The sequence below is a fragment of the Jatropha curcas genome, chromosome 1, assembly GCF_041381405.1.
Source record: "Jatropha curcas cultivar XTBG-Jc1 chromosome 1, XTBG_Jcur_1.0, whole genome shotgun sequence".
Lineage (NCBI taxonomy): Eukaryota > Viridiplantae > Streptophyta > Magnoliopsida > Malpighiales > Euphorbiaceae > Jatropha > Jatropha curcas.
In genome coordinates, this window is record NC_143151.1 from 14,782,933 (window position 1) to 14,804,567 (window position 21,635).

Below are 21,635 nucleotides of genomic sequence, written 5' to 3' on the forward strand. Positions count from 1 at the left end.
AAATTATTATTAGATTAATTAATTGAATATTATATTAATTAATGGTGTAAGATTTTCTAAAAAAAGAGAACTTATATCGCTTTGCAATTTTAGGGGTATTTTCTAATTTTAAGGATATTAAAACATCGGGTAAAACTGATTTAGGTCGGTTTTTACTTTGCATAGATAAACTTTTTTTTTTTTTTGGTCTTTGTTTTTAGTAAAACACTTAAATTAGCCAACCTAAAAGTACACGTAAAATCGATTGAACTAATTAGATTTTAAACTATATTTAATTTGAGACTTTTTTTCATTTTCAAAATTTACTTTAATTTTGATTTAGTTCAGTGTGGTTTCAAAATAAGGCGATCGTATATGCCCAGTTATCTAAAATTAATTTCAAAAGTTATTTCTCATTTTATTAAATAAAACCAGTTGATTAAAGATTGTGAATCAAATCTTCTTTACAATATCCTATATAATGATTTTCTTATTTGGTCAAACATGTAAAAAATTAGAGTTCTTGTAATTATTCTTAAGTTTTATGAAATATCAACGATTTTATTTGAATCTTATTTGGTCTAAATGAATTCTATATAATTTATATATAAATTCACATATTTTTTATATTTGATATAAGCAAAAGTTCACTAGAATTCAAATTTTTTATTTATTAAATTGATTATATTTGAATTAATTTTTTAAAAATTGATAAACTTTATAAATAATTTTTGAACTTAAAAGGTATACAAATTATTAAAATCAATGATTTTAAATATAAATTACATAAACTCAGGTAGATTTAATTTGATTAAAATATTTAACTTATTTTTAACTATTTATGCATCCACAATAAAAAAGATGAAGTTCTAATATTAAAAAGATAAACACAATATAAGAGAGAAATTATAATAAATAATTAATATTGTATATGAAAATAAATAAGTATAAACTACGAGTATTAAACGAGCAACAAATACATGCAACAGAAATGTGCAATGTATGTCATAAAAAAAAACTACAATATATTTTTAAATATTTGATTATTATTTTTATTATAATTTAAAACATTCTATTTAGGAGAGAATAAAAAAAAATTAAATTCTTTTATAATATTATTTTTTTTTATATTTATATAATTTGATTGGATATATTTTTTAAAAAATAAATTTTCAAATAGAATATATATAATTAAGCCTTTTAAAATTATAAACTTTTATTTTTAAAAATTTATTTTAAATAAATTTAACATATGTGTATAGGATGATCAACAGTTAAAAATATTAATTTAACAATATATATAATATTTATTTTATATATATATATATATATATATATATATATATATATAAATAAACGTATTTATCAGGTGATATTATAGAACTATACATATACAAGTTATAATGAATTTTAGATAAATGGCGATATAATAAAAATTTAAATAATATAAAATAAAAATTATAATTAATATTTAATATAAAAAATAAAAATTAGTATAAATAATAAGTAAAAGTGAACAATGACATAAAGAATTTAACGAGTATGAATAACGAATATAGTCAATGTGCAACGCATGTTATAAAAAGACTAATATTATATATAAAAGTGAGAATGAGGAGGAATAATGTGACTGCCGATATTGTTCTTCTAAAATTTAAGATATCTAAAAATAACTTTAGTCTTAGCCAATTAAAAAATTTTAACCTAAATATATATATAACATTTCTATACTTTTATTGGATGTTGTTTTGACTTTTTTTTTAATAGAAATATATATAGATAATTAAGTATTTAAAATTTTAAATATTTGCTATTAGTATCTTATTATATCTAATTATATTTTATCTCATGATATCATTATGTAAATTATTAATAGTAATTGAATAATTTTTAATGATTTATTATTATAATAATTCATAATTTAGCTTCAATATTATTATTTTAAATACTATGTGTAAATATGAGGCATTTCAAAACTTTTACATTTTTTTTTGAATTTATTTTAAATAAATATATCTAGATGATTTAAATTTTGATTTGAAAAATGTATGGTTAAATTTCTTTAATTAAAAATTACACTCTAATTTGGTTGGCTAAAAAATAAAATAAAAAATTATTATTTTCAAACATCTCGAATTTGATTAGTTATATTGATATCTTATATAATTCTAATTCAAAAACCCTATTTCTATTAAAGAATATAATTTTATTAATAATTTTTTAAATGATTTCATGATTTTAATTTTAAAAAATAAAAAAAAAAATAAAAATTTATTATTATTTATAAATATTTAATTTGATTTATTAGATTGGTTTCTTATTCTATTGTTAAAATATATTTATTTACTACAAGAGATTATAGTGAAAGTTATTAACACAAAATGTAAATTAATTATAAAGCTCATAATAGAAGCTGTATGATTATTTTTATAAATCAATTTGATTTTTCTTTAAAAAAAAATGAAAACAACTAATGTATAATAAAAATTGTATGATTCATTACCTTGACATATAATCAAAAAAATATTTACTGTATTTATAAAGTGTAATATATTTTAACCACTCAATCTAAATAAGAATTTATATTTTAATATTATATAAATAAAAAATTGAACAAGTATAAAAAATGAGAATATAATTTCATAGTCGACGTGCAACACACGTCATAAAAAAAAACTATATATATAAAAGTACAAAGGAGAACATTGGGTTCCTAAAAAGCCCCTATATACTCTAATTGATTAAAAATATTATTAAGAATAATTTAGTCTTATTGTTATTAGAAAACTTTTAATTTTATTAATATTTTATTGGCAATAAAGGTAATTTAATCATATTCTAATTAATACTTTTAATTTTATTACGATATTAATTTATTATTTTTATTATATCAATGTTATAATTTAATTCCATTCTAATTAGAAATTTGTTCTTTAATAACATTCTAATTAAGAATTTTTGCTTTTGACTATCAAAAATTATTATCAAGCTTTTGTTAATTTAGAGTTTCCAATCATGTCTTCTATTTGTGAAAATATAATCTTACTCTCTCTATTTACAAATTAATAGAATTGTTTTTAATTATATTTCTTATAATTTCAATTAAATAAGCTTAATTAACCTATATTGTAGGGCACCGCCAAGCTTTTGAAACGTTGTAATTAGTACTAGGTTGTCAAATTTTCCTTGCATGGGAATTGGTTAAGCTTTCACTCTCTATGCTACTTAATAATGCTACTTTTTAAAATTTTAATTTTGTGGGTTTTATCAAAATATTAATTTACTTGCATCCATGCAAGTCTTATCATGACTCACCTGTTTTATCTTATGATTATATGTTTTTTGCTTCTGTGTACGGAATTGTTAACTTCCCTTTTTATACATTGTAGGATGCTGTTCTGATATTGTTAAATAGTTATTTAATTGATGATGATATTTTAGGAAATAGTTAGTGGCATTTTAAATTTTGGTTTAGCTTGGATTGGTATCAATTCTTGGGCATTGAATTGGAAAAAACGTAATAGTTTTAAATTGTTGAAATCAATTATTTACAAACATTTAATAAATCAAAATAATGGTTTCAATTATTTTGTGAATCTTTTGATTTGATTAGAACATTAAATGAATTTTACACGTTTATTATATTATATATTGTTGATTTTGTTATATTAAATTTTAATTGTTAGTTTAATATAATAAAACCAACTATCAAGTTTACTATAAATAAGGCCGAACTATAAATTAATTTGAGATGTTGAAGTTAAACTAAGAATATAGGCTTATTGTTCCTACAAACCGTTTGTCGAGTATGGACTTTATAGTTTAGGCTTACTACGGCCCTCAAGAACCCTAAACTTATCTAGGCTCTAATACCGGTTCAGCCCATAATTTTAGGTCGTGACAGCATTTTTTTTATCAAGAATTCCATTATGTCCCAACATTCTGAATCTGCATTTGGCCAATTTTCTAAATGGACTATTAGTTTCTATCTCAACATCCTATATATATATATATATATTTATTTATTTATTTATTTATTTACAGTAAATACATTTATAGCTATGTATAAGAACTGACCACATGTAATAAAAAAAAAAAATTGACATCTTGAGTGATTACATTTTAGTACATAAAAAATTAAATAAAAAATCAAAACAGAGGAACATTTCACTTCCTAACAATAACTATTACCAGGTCCTTTTTTTTTTTTTCCTAAAAACTTTTCCAATCCCTTTTCCTCTCCAAATTTCAAATCAGCATCAAAAAAATCACTGAAACATTGACCAAAACAATTACAGAAAGTGAGCAAAGAAAACAACTAAATTAGCAATAATTACATACATTACCTAAGAAATAAAAAAAAATAGAAAGGAAAATTGAGCAAGGAAAATACAAACAGAAGGCAACAAAATAATAGAAAAAAGAAAGAAAATAAAATAAAAAAGGAAGAAAAAAAGCGAATAAAATAGAACATCGATGCACTTACAAATATTTATAAAGGTGGACTAAATTGCAACTATTATTATTATTTTTTTTTTTTGTAATTTGTTTATTTGCCATGAAAAGCCAATTTACTAAATGGGCCATTAGTAGATATGAATAGCGTCCTTCTTATCAAAAATTGCATTGTACCCCAACATTCTAAAATAGGCTAAATAACTACTATCAAGTCCTCTTTTTACCTAATAACTTTTCCAATCCTCTTTTACTCTTCTAATTTGAAATCAATATCAAGAAATCATTTAAACACTAACCAAAACATCAACAAAATTCATGTCATTGTAATTAAAAACAACTAAATTTGCAACAATTATATACATCACTTGAAAAATAAACAAAATATTGTACCTCAACACCCTAAAATTGGCTAAATAACTAATATCGGATCCTCTTTTTGCCTAACAACTTTTCCAATTATCTTTTCCTCTTCTAATTTGAAATCAATATCAAGAAATCACTTAAAAACCAACCACAACATCAATAGAATGACAAGAAATAAATTAACAAAAAGCCAAAACTTACCCAAATATCACAGAGTCGCAGGAAAACAACAAAAGGAATAGAAAAAAATGAACCAAAAAAATATGAAAGATTCTACAACTAATACAAATAATTAACCTCAGGAATCTAGCAAATTAAATTAAAAAGCAAAAAAAAATCACAACCTATTCATAAACAGCAATAAAGAAACCCTAAATCTCTAAATTTAAAAATCCTACAACTAATCACAGCTCCATAAAAGCAAAAAAATACAACCCATTCATAAATAGCAGCAAAAAAAATCCTAAATCTCCAAATTTAAAAATTCTATAACTAATCACAAATTCACAGCAACCAAAACACTTAAAAAAAAAATCATAGGTTAAGTTTTAAAAAATTATACCTCCATCGTTCATTCTACCTCAGCACCATACGACTTCACTACAATATCAAAGAAAATAAAAAAAAAAAAAATCCAAAACACAATTAACGTAACCCTCAATTTCAGACCAAAAGAAATAAATGAATAAAAAACCAAACCTTACCTTTACCCAAATATCATAGAATCGCAAGAAAAAAATAAAAAAAAGAAAGAAACAAATAAACAAAAAATTGCGATCAACGAAAGAGACAAAACCAAAACGCAAACAAAGAAAAGAGAATCGAGAAAAAGAAAAAAAAAAAAATCAAACGCAGTGGAAGAAATCACGAATCGCAGGGAAAAAAAAAGGGAGAAGAAGAGACAGCACTGAGAAAAGTAAAGAAATCCTAAATCAATAAGGGAAAAAATCACAAGCAAGAAAACAAAAACAAAAATAAAATACAAAGAAGAAAAGGAATCAAACGAAACAGAAGAACATAAATCGCAGAAAAAGAAAAGAATTGCAGAAAAAAAGAAGAAAAGAAAAGAAAAGAGAAGAAGAGAAGGCGGTAAGAGAAGAAAAGAAAACAAAAAGAAAAGAGAGGAAAAGAAAGAAAGAGAAAAATAAGAAAAAAGAGTCAAAAAAATAAAATAGAAAACAGCTGGTTGATATGCATTCAACCAGCTGTTCCACACGTCGCACACAGCCAAAAACGAAGAAAAAAACAGCCGAAAACCCCAGCACTCAGTCCCTGAAATAACCGAAAATTCAATTTTAAAGATTTTTCATTTAAAATTTTAATTGTGAATTTCAACCAATGCAATTTAATAAATAAAATATTTTATTATTATTAAATTAGACGCATAAACTAATTTAAAATCCTTAAATTCGAAGAAAACTTTTAAATCAAATGAAAATCAAACTAAATCATTGATTTGGACTCAATCGATTCGAATTGAACCAAATCAGCCTAAAGAACCCTAGAAATATCTTTTTGCCTCCTTTTCTTTTCTTTCTCTTCTTCTTTTTCATTCCAGCGCCGCTCAACTCCTCTCTCTCTCTCTCTCTGTTTTCCAGTCACCTGAGACAGGTCCGGCAGACTTCCTTCATGCCGCCACCACTCCCCCGCTTCTCCTTCATCTCTATTTTCATTTTCGGTGAACGCAGTAAGCAGAGGAGTTGCGATCTTGTCTCTGATCGAACAACTCCGCCTTCAACGCTCTCCTTCATCTCTCCGGTGATTTCACGCCGTTTCTGGCAGTTCCGGTGTTGAGGATGGGTATCGATTGATTTCTTTCCTCCCTACGAGTATTATCCTCTGAAAATTGTGAAGTTCGTGGCTGATTTGTAAAACCATCATGAATGGTGGCTCTAAGCTTCTGTTGAGCCCGCTCCGGCCAATTAGAAGGTTGATCTCGCTCAACCAACACCAGAAATGGATTCCTTAGTGAAATTCGAGCCAAACGATGTGAAGGGTGCTCGATTGTAAGCATCATGACTTTTTGGCCACTGCGGATGGCGGCACCAGCGGCGGTCCGACGATCGGCCACTAAGTCTCGAGCGAGACCCCGCAGAAACTTGAGAAATTGCCCACTGAGCTTGAATCTGAAATCCGATTTTTAATCGTTATAATTTAAGATTTAGTTTGTTAAATTTAATGTATAATTTCAAGTTTAAAAATTATTGCTATTGGATTAAAATAGTTTTGATTAAAATAATTAGAGGAGGAAGAAGTAGAAGTGTAATTGAATTATTTTGGAAATCAAAAGTATAATATTTGAATTAAAATGATAAGCTCAAAGAAATATTAGTTTTAATAGCCGGTCCCGAATTTCACCGAAGAATATTATGTTTCGAATAAAGATAATTAAATAAAGAACTGTTATGCATTGGAGATAGTTGTTTGGTAACTAGTTAAGAAAGTAAATTATATTGAGATAAAAGCAGATATGCATAAGGATTTATTGAAATTAGATTAAAGGTTATTTTAATTTATAAATTAAAAGTTGATTACAAATTTATTATTGGATGTTGGAATTATTGATTGCACGATAAATGGGCTATATGAGAAATGATTGATAAGTATATTTAAGTGGATAATATTTAGACAAGTGGAAAGGTCCTATCTTAGGAGGAATGCTGCTAGAAATATCGATAAGATTTAGATTGATTCTTTAATTTCTTATTTAAGGAAAGTAATTTGTTTAATGCTGTCTTTTCTTTTTATTGTGTTTGATCTATATCATTCGAGTTTGTCTACTGCTCTTGCTAGTCAAAATCCAAATGAAGACTTGCTCTTTTTTTTATCACTGTGAGTAATAATAAATGGAGCATACTATTACATGTATACATGCATCATTCACCCTATATTATCTAAATATATTCAGTGCTCAGCTCTTATCTTCATATATTAATATAATATCATTGAAATATAATTATTATTATCGTTATCCACCATATAAATATAACGTTACAACCATACAAATGGTATATAATCATATACCCATGATCACATTCATTTGCTGCATATTAATTATCGATATGATTTATTATATTGAATGAATTGTTTGGATTATTTATAATGTGATAATAGTATACTTTGTTTGCGTGTGGAATTGGAATGAAGTGGGTTAAGACACAAAACCATAGTATGACCTCCTGATGGTAATGTAAAGGAAGAAGAGAATGGAAAAACAATGTGAGGACTGGTCAAGTGAGGAATAGACCAGTTGGCTGTATGGGGAATCGACTCCTCTGCTTATATTTACGGGTCCGTAATGGTGATGGACTCCTCGTGCCCCGATAAAGGGACGTGCTCCTTTATCGTGAAACATGATTAACGGATTTCTTGTGAAATGAGAAAGTAATGATGCCACTGAGCAATCTCTATTAGATGTGATTGTTTGAATGTGATATCATTGTGGTGGTTAATGATGTATCATGTGCTTGATTGAATAAATGCTCACTATATAAAGTTGAAAAGCATATTGCATAACTGTTTGGGTTATGCATTATTTGTTATTATTCACTGAGTTTATGAAACTCATGCCTTAAGTTTTTTCCAAGAGATAGATACTATGTTGGTTTAGATAAGCTCTGGTTCCTTCTCTAGAGTTATAGTAATAATTACCAATTTTTGATAATATTTGAATATACAGTATTATGTATAAAAATGTATTCACATATACTTATTGAGCTCCGTAGTCAGGGAGTCATGTATTGCAATTTATCATGTACAAGTTATTAGTGTGTTGTTTAATAAACCTATAGAATTTTCTAATTGACTCTCTAAAAGTACAATTGGCCTAATTTACCAACATTATGGATGACGTGGATGGTATATGAAATATAGGCCCGAGCTATGAATTAATTGAAATGTTGAAGCTGAGCCAGAGAAATAATTTAACAGATTAATTGAATAATGTCAAAATATGGGTTTATTGTTTCTAGAGTCAGTTTTTGAAAGAAATGGGTTTTCGTAAATCAGATTTACTACCGACCTTGGGGTCTTAAGCTTACTAGGCCCTAGTGCCAGTCCAGTCCATAGTTTGGGTCATGACAGTCTCGAACCCACGCCCCTAACTTACAAACCTAGCGTGCTAACCAACCTATCCACAAAGCACTTTCAACAAAAATACCACAACATAACTACATAAACCTGTGTGGCCTAAGGGGTGCAAAAGTGAATAGTTCTCACCCTCATCCTCTTTTAGTGTTTTATAATTTTCTTTTTGAGCGTATTTTTTATATAGAGAAAGTTACTCTAAATAGTTTCTTTGGGATGCAAGCCAAGTTTAAAAGACTAGAAAGCCCTTAATATATATATATATATATATATATATATATATATATATATATATATATATATATATATATATATATATTAAGTCTCAAGCTCAACAATTAAGAAAAGTGACAGACACAAATATTCTCAGCATTTAATGCATACGTGTTTTAATTATCAACTCACTTTTTCATTTCGTTTTATAGTACAAGTGATTGTCTTTATAAAATTGGCCATATAAATACAAAGTTAGCTCTTATTTTTATGTTTAATGAATATATATCTAACTTTTCATTGTAAATTTGGCCACAACTATTGATGTCAGGAATTGATATGTATTATGCTAAGTTAAATTTTGAAAACAGCCACGTTTTGTTTTTATAGGTGCAGGAGTGTATAGGATTCAAATATAGAGGATGCAAAGTAATGGCTATTTCTGGATATGGTGGAATAGATTTTTCTTGAATCAGATAATTAATTGTGATTTTATTTATATATGGCCAAGGTTTAGAAATCGAGAAGTCTAATTGTAAACTCAAAAAATTTGGCTTCAAATTCTATTTCATTTTGGCTGCAATGTATTGCATTTGGGTACTACTTTCTGAATTTCATTTAAATTTGGAGAAACCAAATTTTGCTTTTAGTTTTGAATTTGAATTGAAAAATTATCAAGTTTAAACAAGTTAGAGCCAAAATTTAAGTTTTTCCTTCTTTATTTTCGTCGAAAATCTTGGAAATTTGTGGCCTTCAATGAATAAGTTCAAAGATTTGGCCTTTAATTTGGCTCCAATTTTTATTTTTATTTTTATGTACATATTATGTAAAATGTCCCCATTCTAATAAAGTCAATATTATGTAAAACGTCACTGTTCTAATAAAGTCAGAAATAGTTAATAAAAAAGGTTGGAGGTGATGTCCAAATGATATAACTAGGCAATAAATGCACTTTTTGGAACTGCCTTTTGTGGTTCCCATAATTAATGATGAAATGAAGAGCATTTTAGAAAGAAAACTTAAATAAACGAACTTTCTCAATCCAAGAGCTTTTTCTGTTTCCTGTAAATAAAAAAAATGGGGGGACTATTATTTTTAATAGATTTTGTTTAATATCTTCTTTGCAATTGTTTTTATACTATCTGATTTCTTTTCTATTGTTAATTAAATATTTAAATATATTTTTATGAAACATTAAAAAAAGGAAGGAATAATAATTTTAAATAATTTAAAGGACATATAAAAATGAAATTTTTTTAAAAAAATAATAAAATAAAGAAAAACGATGGAAGGAAATAGAGTGAATATGCAAGAGAAGATAAATTAGAGTAATTAAGTAAAGATAAATAGTGATTATTTTTCATTACCTTATAATTAATAAGTAACATGCTATTATAAAATAATAAATACATTTTTTTTTGTTAACAAGTTATTATTTGAACAGTCTTTGTTTATTATTATCGTAATAACTTAAATTCTCTTACATAAACAAATTAATGCATATCCTTTTTTTTTGAAAGGCAAATAAAATAAGCTTGCATTACTCATAAAGGTGAAGTAAACAACGTGGTATAGTGTCCCCACACTTGGAATCAAGTATGAGAATAAGAGGTTCGGGCTAGATTATGAGCCACTATGTTATCTTATCTCTTAATCCATTGAATAGCCACAGTAGGTCTAGATGATAATAAGTTCTTACAATTGTTTATAACCAAATTCAGAAAAATCTAAAATAGATGAGCTCAAAGCATAAAATAGTATTTGACAATCTGTATAAATACACCATGGAGAAAGATGATGATCCTGCAGTCATGTTAAACACATTTGAAAAGCCAATGCTTCCACCATAAGGGGTCCTTATAAGAATAAAAAATGTCCGATATTGCCTGAGTAAAGCTGCCCTAGCTAGATTGAAATTAATGCATATCCTCAACATTTAAATTAGTCAAGTTGGTTATATTATTATAAAAATAGTAAGATTTAACTTATCATTTATTTCCCAATACTTAATCATTAAATCAAAAGAACGATTTTTTTTTATAAAATGAAAGAAGTTTTTATTATTAAATTGTTGTTCAATAAAATTTGAGTGTATTTGAGGGGAAAAGGAATTATTTATATTAATTAAATTTTCCATGCATCATAATATTTAGATAATTTTTTAGATGGAAAAGTCTCATATATAATTCGTTAATAGTAGTAACCACAGATACAATTCTCAATCAACAAGGACAAAATGTAATATGATTTGTATTGCTCTTGTTGAATAAACTTTAATATAGCCCAGATCTATTGTTCATAGAATTTGTTTGACAAGAATATACAATAATCAGAAGCGTACCTTGATCCATAACAGCAGATCTATGTTATGGGTTTTCTCGTTGCGGCAATTCGATTCTCAACATAACAGCAGATCTACGTTTCTTCACTCTGGCCTTTTGTCCATAAGTGCTCTCTTAATGGTCAGAGAATATCAACAACTACGGGAGTTTCTTTTATGAGCTCTCTTAAACAAGCTATCACCGTATGTGTTTGAGGCAGCCGTCACACTCTCTATTTTGTTTTCTTTTCTGTGTTCACCCTAAGCTGTCGATTCCTTTTACTTTTATAAGGCAGAGGAAGTGTATTAAAACCCTAACTGGCTCTTATCCATTAAGCCCAATAACCATCATCTTAGGCCACCTTAATTAGAACCAGCCCTTTAATCACATGGGCCACATGTAGATTATTAAATAATCTAACAATCTCCCACTTGGCCCATGTGCATTTCTTGAATCTATCATGTTACCTTAATTAGAATTAAGATGATCGGATTATGGCGGTCACAAGTTATTAATCGACATGATTCCTTCCATATATCACAGACCACTTCAATTCATAAAACTTTAATGGAGAAACTATTCAACAAACAATACATTGTTACAATCAACTGTTATTGCTATCTCACTCAAACTATTATTGTATACATCTATAATGTGGATAACACATAAATAAGCAAAACACATCTTTAATTGAATTCCCAAGTGTCACAATAATATGAGCAAAACAACCATATGTATATATATATACAAGTTTAAACATCATGCTAACAATGACTTATCTATAATGCCCATCCTATCAACATGGCCCGTGAAGATTTTGGGCGGTAAGCCTTTAGTTAGTGGATTCGCTATCATCAGATCAGTACCGATATGCTCAATTGACACTTTGTGTTTTAGCACTTCTTCTTTCACAGATGATACGGATCAAGGGAGCAAGGTGAAGGATCCTCTAGCTCTACCCGTGGGACCAATCACAAGAGCTCGTGCAACCAAGCTACGAGCAGCCTTGAATGCATTTACTCAAGAACAAATCACATTAGAGCTTCAAGATCATAATTATGCAAGATGTGAGATTAAACTTGAAGAAACGCCAAAGCTTGTTATGGTGCTTGAGGCGTGCAAAGAGGCTGCCCATTGATGCATTCTACATGAATCTATACTTAGGCAAATTTAGGAGGATGTTATTTTATTATGAGCTTAAGTATGGGTTGTGTAGGGCCTCTGGCCCATTTGTCCTGTTTTGTTTAAATTCTATTAGTGGACTTAATTAGTTAGTGTAAGGCTGGTTGGGCTTATTTTCCAGAGTTGGGCCAGCCCTAGATTAGTTTATGTTTAAGTCAGGCTTGTTTTAATTAGTTAGCTTGGACTTATATTTAATTAAGCCCATTTGGGCCACATTAGGTTTAGGCCTGGGCTAACTTAAGTTAATAGCTAAATTAGGGTTAGCTTAGGTTATTTATATTGTTGTAAGAGCTGCACGATAGCCACCTTTGAATTTTAATAAAAAAAACTACGAGTTTTCTTTGTTCTTCAAGAACAGACCGTGTTCTTCATCTTTGCATGAATAGAACCGAATTTTCCTTAGCAATTAGGCTTGTGAGTTCTACAAGATTAATTGCGCCAAGAATTTCAGAGTTGTTTTCAAGAGTACTTGAAGGTAAGTTTATGATTCTTGTTCTAAATTCCTTGTTATTCTCTCTTCAAGAGTAGTTGGGGATTAAAGGGATTAACGGGTACTTCCGTGATTGCATGCTTTCCGCTAGATTTCCTTGTTGGTTTTCAAGAGTACTTGTTAATTAGCTAGGGTCACATTAACAGATAGGTACTTTAAATCCATGTGCTTTGCACTCTTAGAGTACCTATCATTCTTAGAGAAGAAGACAGCTGCGGAGTTATCACAGTAAATTCTCAACGGTCTAACTATACTGTCGACAATGCCTAGACCTGAGACAAAGTTTCGCAACCACAATGCATGAACAGTGGCCTTAAAGCATGCCACAAATTCAGCCTCCATAGTGGAAGTAGCAATGACAGACTGCTTTCCACTTTTCCATGATACTGCTCCTCCAGCTAGAAGAAACAAGTAGCCAAATGTAGACTTTCTCGAATCTACACAACCGGCATAGTCTGAATCCGAGTATCCCACCACTTCTAGATGGCTGGACTTTCTATAAGTGAGTATATGATCCTTAGTGCCTTGTAAATACCTAAGTACTTTTTTTGTAGCTTTCCAATGGTCCATCCCGGGATTACTTTGATATCGCCCTAACATTCCTATGGCGAAACTAATATTCGGTCGAGTACATGTCTGAACATACATTAAGCTCCCAACCACTGACGCATATGGAATAGACTCCATCTCTTTACGTTCCAAATCATTTTTAGGACATTGCATTTCGCTGAACCTATCTCCTTTCTGAATTGGATCTATTCCTGCGGAGCATTTTTCCATTCTGAATCTGTCTAATACCTTTGAGACAATCCTAACAGTCCTTGTGATCTATCACAGAATATTTCTATTCCAATCACAAAGGATGCCTCTCCCATATCTTTCATTTCAAAGTTCTTAGAGAGAAAACCCTTTACATCATGCAACAACCCAACATCATTCGCAGCAAGAAGAATGTCATCAACATATAGGACTAACATAATGAGCTTGCTCCCACTGACCTTCATATAAATACACCGATCAACAGTGTTTTTTATAAAACCATATGAAGTGATGGTATTATTGAACTTAAGATACCATTGACGGGAAGCTTGCTTCAGTCCATATATTGACTTCTTTAACTTACACACCAAGTTTTCCTTTCTTGTGACCACAAACCCCTCTAGTTGGTCTATATATACTTCCTCTAAGTCACCATTAAGAAAGTCTATCTTTATGTCCATTTGGTGAAGCTCTAGATCATAATGAGCCACCAAAGCCAAAATAATTCTTAAAGAGTCCTTTTTGGAAACTGGAGAAAAGGTCTCTTTATAATCAATGCCATCCTTCTGAGTGTAACCTTCAGCAACAAGTCTGGCCTTATATCTTTCAATGTTGCCCTTAGAGTCCCGTTTGGTCTTAAAAACCCATTTACAACCAACTTGTTTTGACCCCTTAGGCAACTCGACTAAATCCCAGACTTGATTATCACTCATTGATTGCATTCCTTCCTTTATGGCATTAAACTACTTTTCAGAATTATCACATTTCATGGCTTTCTGGAAAGAGACTGGATCCTTATCAATACTCAATTCACATTCATGCTCAAGTCAGTAAACCACATAATCACTAGAAATAGCTGGCCTTCTTTGCCTTTGTGACCTCCGTAATGCTATTTCTTGTGAAACCACTTGATCATTCGTGAATTGTTCATTATTTGCTGGTTCATCATTTATATGGTCATTTTGTGGGTTCGGAATGTTGTTTTGTTGTTCAACCATATTGTTAAACAGTGATACAACAAATGGAACAACAATCGAAGAAGAGACATTAAGAAAATCCATCTGAGTTGGATTTTCAATCTGAATCTCTTGCACATTCACCTTACGTGGTTCACTGCTCCCACTAATTTGGCCATTTTCAATAAACCGAGCATTACCAGACTCAACAATTTTGTACTATGGTTAGGATAATAAAATCTGTACCCTTTTAACTTTTCAGGATATCCTATGAAAAATCCACTAACCATTCTAGCATCAAGCTTCTTTTCATGTGGATTATATATCCTTACTTCCGCTAGGCAACCCCAAACATGAAGATGCCGCAAATTAAGTTTCCTTCCTATCCACAGTTCATAAGGGGTCTTAGGAACTGCCTTACTAGGAACCCTATTAAGTAAATATGCAGCAGTCTTTAATGCATGCATCCATAATGATAAAGGTATAGTACAATTATTTAGCATACTCCTAACCATTTCCATAAGAGTGTGATTCCGCCTTTCAGCTACATCATTCTGTTGAGGTGTACCTAGCATTGTGTATTGCGCACAGATGCCATGACTTTCAAGGAACTTTGCAAATGGACCTGGACATTGTCCATTTTCATTAAATTTACCATAATATTCACCACCTCTATCAGATCTCACCACTTTAACTATTCTATTTAACTGTCTTTTTACCTTATTAATGGATATCTCAAGGATATCCACTGATTGAGTCTTTTCATGCAGTAAATATACATAACCGTACCGTGAGAAATCAACGATAAAGGTAATAAAATATTTTTCACCACCCCAAGAGGGAACATCAAAAGGACCACATATATCAGTGTGTATAAGTTCAAGCAATTCACTGCTTCTTGTGGCTGGATTCTTTAATATGTGCTCAGTTTGCTTACCTTTAATGCAATCTATACACACATCCCAGTCAGTGAAATCCAATTGAGGTAAGATTCCACCTTTCACTAACCTCAAAATCCTTTCTTTGGATATGTGACCTAACCTTTGATGCCACAAGAAAGCAGAACATTCATTATGTGCACTACGTTTATTACCTATATTGTGTTCAACATTAAACAGGGATTCAATAAATTCAGAATCAAGATTAAAACGATACAAACCATCAATCAAAGTACCAGAACCATAATAATACTTAAGTTTGTATAATGAAAAAACACCATTACAAATCTTAAAACTGAAACCAACATTATCCAACCTCCTTACAGAAACTAGATTTCTGGCACATTCAGGAACATAGAAACACTTTTCAAGATCCATATAACAACCAGTGTCCAAGATCAATCTATAAGTCCCAATTCCTTCTATTTGTGCCTTCATTCTGTTTCCCATGAATAGGAACTTTTTAGTTTCGTTTATGGGTTGGATCGAAAGAAATCCCTGTATAATATGAGACACATGAGTAGTTGCACCAGAATATAATCACTAGGTATTATTAGGCACTTCAATAAGATTTGATTCAAAACATACTGAAACATAAAGTATACCTTTCTTTTCAAACCAAATCTTCCTTTTAGGACAGTCCTTCTTGAAGTGACCATTCTTCCTACAGAAGTAGCACTTCAATTCCTTACGGATTTGGCCCTCATTAACCTTCATTGGGGAACTGTCCCTTTTCTTGCCTTTCTTCCCTGATTTGTTGTTGCTGCTACTAGCTCCATTATGAAATGTGAGATTGATAGAGTGTTCCTTCAATTTCTTTAATCTCCCTTCCTCTTGTATCAACATGGCCTTGATTTCCTGAATGTTCCATTTTTCCTTAAGGGTGTTGTAATTCACCTGGAACTGACCAAACTCAAGAAGAAGTGAGTTAATAATAAATTGAACTAAATTGTATTCACTCACATCCATTCCCATTAATTTTAGTTTGGCTACCAAATTCTGCATGCCTGTCACATGATCATGAATGGATTATGACCAATCAAACTTCTTGGTCGTTAGCTCACTCATCAAGGATCCTACGATGGACTTGTCAACTATGTCCAATTGGGAGTATTCCTTAATTTTCAGCATGTACTCTCTATCATTGTCTGTTCTGGGCATTAATGGCTTAACATTTTCAGCCATTGTCATCCTCATTAAGTTCAAGCTCAACTTGTTAGACCGCTCCCAAGCTTCATAATGGGACTTGTCAGCTTCAGTGCTGGTCTCTGTAATGGCTGCTGGCTTTTCAGAGACTAATGCCAAATCCAAGTCTATAACTCTTAACTGATAATGGATTTGTTCGGACCAATCAACATAGTTTAATCCATTGAACTTAATCAACCCAGTGCCCATAGCAAACATGTTAAAAGAAGCTGCAACATTACACATATACTCATACGTTAATACTTTGAGTAAACATAAAATGGATTCAAACCAATAACAACTTTAATTATGCATCTAGATTCACCTTTGGGTAATATTTAAATGCATAGCTTTAATCAATAATGATGCCAAGAAGAAAAATACTTTAATAGACTTTCATTGTGGAGCAACTTGCGAGCCTTTATGCAAGTCAGAGAGAAGCACGCCCGTGTTTCATTACAGCACGCCCATGCTCCTTTCTGGAATCCAGTTACCTTTTTTTTTTATTCCATTCAACTATTCAATAATGCTCCATACAATATGCATGTTATCTTTGGATATACATTCATATTAATTAGTACAATGATAAGTCTCTTTAATGCCACTGATTATGATTACTGGTCTACCTTTGGGTAACCTAAAAAATTATAATCAACGAACTCAATTGTTCAATTTTAACTTTCATGTCATATAACGACATCATACAAATATGAACAATTGAAAATTGCATAATCAATGTCTAAAACAATCCAAACAAGTCCACTTTGGTGACTAACAAGTTTTCCATTCATTAAACATTGATTTATGCAAAACTTTTATAAGATTAAATTAAGATCTCAAAACTTTAATGACATAACCCAATAATATGTCATAACCATTCTCTATAAATAACAACAAAATAATTTATAAAGCATAAAGAAAACAAACAGTTTTCAAATTTCTATAATTTTGGCTTCGCTTATACCATATAAATCAACTTCACAATACGAAATTAATTTTTCATTAATTAAGCCAAACAAAACGCTATCAAACAAATCTAGAACATGTACAGGCTTTGATACCACATGTTGAATAAACTTTAATATAGCCCAGATCAATTGTTCATAGAATTTGTTTGACAAGAATATACAATAATCGGAAGCGTACCTTGATCCATAACAGCAGATCTATATTATGGGTTACCTTGTTGCTACAATTCGATTCTCAACGTAACAACAGATCTACGTTTCTTCACTCTGGCCTTTTGTCCGTAAGTGCTCTCTTAATGGTCAGAGAATAATCAACAGCTATGGGAGTTTCTTTTATGAGCTCTCTCAAACAAGCTATCACCGTATGTGTTTGAGGCAGCCGTCACACTCTCTATTTTGTTTTCTTTTCTGTGTTCACCCTAAGCTGTCGATTCCTTTTACTTTTATAAGGCATAGGAAGGGTATTAAAACCCTAACTGGCTCTTGTCCATTAAGCCCAATAACCATCATCTTGGGCCACCTTAATTAGAACCAGCCCTTTAATCACATGGGCCACATATAGATTATTAAATAATCTAACAGCTCTGTCACTGCAATTATTATTATTATTATTATTATTATTATTGTTGTTGTTGTTGTTACTGTTATTATTATTATTGTTACTGTTACTGGTATTATTATTATTATTATTAGTTATCCATAATAATCATAAATAAGATTTCAATGATTTTATTGATATATAAAAGAGCAACTTCTATTCAAACAGCTTATGTACTTGTGACCTACTTCTGCACGATATTTGCACATTTGATGCTGACTACTGTACTATCAAGAGGATTAGCTGCCAAAGGTGTCTAATCTAGCAGTTGAATAGTTAGAGTTGTAATACTGAAATTAGTTCTAATTATTTAATGAGCATCTTGTATTTCATAAAAACTAGAGCAATATTTCTTTACGTAAGACCATCCTACCCTACTTTATCGCATTAAAGACTTGTGCATTATAAGATTCACCACGAGAAGAGACACCCTTTTGCCTTGCTTCATTATCTCCGTGGCAAAATTGTCACCCAGTAATTCATTTTCAAATCTTTATGGATATGCATTTTGTTAATTTTAAAACTTCTGGAGCTTTTTAGGGTTACTCTTTCATTTTTGTGTATTGAGAAGAGGTGAATTCTCTTCCAATCCAAAATTAAGTCTTAGCTCCTCACTAAAGCAATAAGTTCAACATTCTAATCTATTCTTCATTAGCTATGGATATATAAGAGTGTGATTAATTGGTTGAGAGATGCTTTGAAGTTCATTGTTAACTGTGGGGTAATGTGAGCATATGGATACATTAATTGAAAAGAATGAAAGTGTGAACTTGAGTCTCTTAATTTTCAATAAATTTGTGAGTTGTCTTTTAGTGGTCGTGGATTTAATTAATATGGAAGGTCGAGAATAACATTGTGAACCTCAGGTCTGTAGCACTTGAAATAGAGTGCTTGATTGAGCCTCACATGGGGTGTAATTGTGACATCCCGACCCGGCAAAGCGATCCTAAGAGGGCGGGTAGAGCGAAGCTCCTGGCTAGCTTCTAGGATGGCAGGCTAGCTAGGGTAGTGGAATGCTGGACACAGGAATGAATCGAATCATATATCAAAAAGGGGGAAGCTAATCATTAGAGGTGCCTTTTAGTGGAATGGCTGGAGAGTTGGAAGAACTCCAAGGTTAAGTGTGCTCGCTTAACGGAAATCCTAGGATGGGTGATGATACGGATCCGCCGACACTCAACCATGGAGCTCAAGGGAATATGGGATATAACATGGGAGATCCATTGGTGCTTCCTAAAGGGCTAATTACAAGAAGTCATGCAAAGAGATATGGGCAGCCATGTTCTTATATTCAAGTCCAAATCACACAAGAGCATCATGATGAAGCATTTAACAAGTGTTTTGTGGAACTTGAAGACATTCCTAGGCTTCTAATGTTGTTGGTGGCATGTGAAGTTGAAATGGAGGAAAGCACGCCTGCTACAGTGCCCATGCCAATTAGTTTGACTTTGCTACAGTAAATTTGACTTGCTACTGTGGCCTTGAATTTGCTACAGTTGCTGTTGAATTTGCTACAGTGGCTAGGCGCCAGCATAACTCGCGAGCGCGAGAAGTGCAAAGGAGAGGCAGAGGGTTAGGCAGCGTAACTCGCGAGCGCGAGCTTCACATACGCGAGCGCGACCACATCTCGCGAGCGCGACCTTAATGTGCGCGAGCGCGAGAAGCGCAAACGAAAGGCAGAGAGTTAGGCCGCGCAGCTCGCGAGCGCGAGCCTCACATGCGCGAGTGCGACCAACACTCGCGGGCGCGAACCTACACTGAGCGAGCGCGAGAAGCGCAACTCGCGAGGCAGAGAGCTAGTTGGCATAAGTCGCGAGCGCGAACTTACAATGCGCGAGCGCGACTCAAGCCTGTTTTATGTTTTATGCTTTATTTGTTATCTTTGTAACCTAATATGTTTAGGTTTAGTATAAATACTCTCATCTTCATTGTAAACAAAACTTTTGAGATATTGATAAACTTCATTTGTTCAAGCTTTGCTTGTTCTCCTTGCTTAGAGTGATAGTGAGAAATTGCTTCCTCTAATTGCATTAAGAATTAAGGTAAACTTATCAATTCGTTTGTGGCGTTTATCTTGTTCTTTGCTTGATTATTGGTGTTACCGTTTCACTATAAACGTGGGGTGCCATAGAGCGATTAATCTCGATTATTGGTGTTTCCGTTTCAATATAAACGTGGGGTGCCACAGAGGCGAACTTATATCCCATTCCTTTGATTCCCGATCCCGGATCCGCGTCATTTGGTATCAGAGCCAAATCAAAGTTTTGGGGTAAGTTCTGTTATCTTAGTTAGGAGTTTGAGTTTTCTAGTTGTTGGATTTCTTTAGATATTATCTTAGTTCTTGCTTTCATTCTTAGATCTATACTTTTCCTCTTTATGTGTTCTTGGATCTGAGATCTTCTCTTTAGATCATCTTGGATCTGGAAATTCTTTTGTTTGATCTTCTTAGATCTGATTTTTTTCTCTTTGGATCTTCTTATTGTTTACATCGTTTTCTAGTTATCCTTTTGAATCATTCAAGATCTAGCTTTGAATCTTCTTGTTGTTTGCTTGTTTCTTGATTAAAAAAAAAAAAAAGATCCAGACTTGCAGCCTTAGATCTTATTAATTAGATCTTACAAAAAAAAAAAAAAAGTCATTGTTAAAGAGATATAAGTCAGAATTTGTCTTTAATTGACTTAAATTGGGATCCTATCTTGAGAGAACAAAAATCATTGCTGGAAAGGTTGATGCCTTTACTTGGACCGACTATAATACATTTATATACACAAGCATGCAATTTTATAGTTCAAGATAATCAACCTGTGACTTTAAGTAAATCTGGTTATCACTATAATTTCTGTGTCAATTCTGAAAATTTTGGTTTTATTGTTTGCTTGCTTTGATTGGATAGAATTAATTAGGTCCATATTTGGTTTGCTTTGTAGTAAACTAAATTCATACATCATATCCAGAAATTGTCTTTTTAAATTCTAGTTTGTTTAATTCTTGTTTTGAGCTTCCTTTGCTTCTATTACATTATTAGGGTGTATTTGTTTGTTCACTACACTCTAAATTAATATAATCAAGTAGTACATAGTCTTGTCCTTGTACTACCATCCATTATCGTTTTGAGTCTTCTTTCTAGAGTTTGTGCTTA

At 31.0% G+C, this 21,635-nt stretch overlaps 1 long non-coding RNA gene across 1 annotated transcript; it reads right to left on the reverse strand.

The window, feature by feature from the left end:
* Positions 1-4,043: 4,043 nt before the first annotated feature.
* LOC105647894 (uncharacterized) lies at positions 4,044-7,088 on the reverse strand. Its single transcript, XR_001047554.4, has 3 exons — positions 5,505-7,088; positions 5,363-5,400; positions 4,044-4,250 (listed from the first exon to the last, which is right to left on the reverse strand). It is a non-coding gene; the product is annotated as an uncharacterized LOC105647894 (long non-coding RNA).
* Between the last annotated feature and the right edge of the window lie 14,547 nt (positions 7,089-21,635).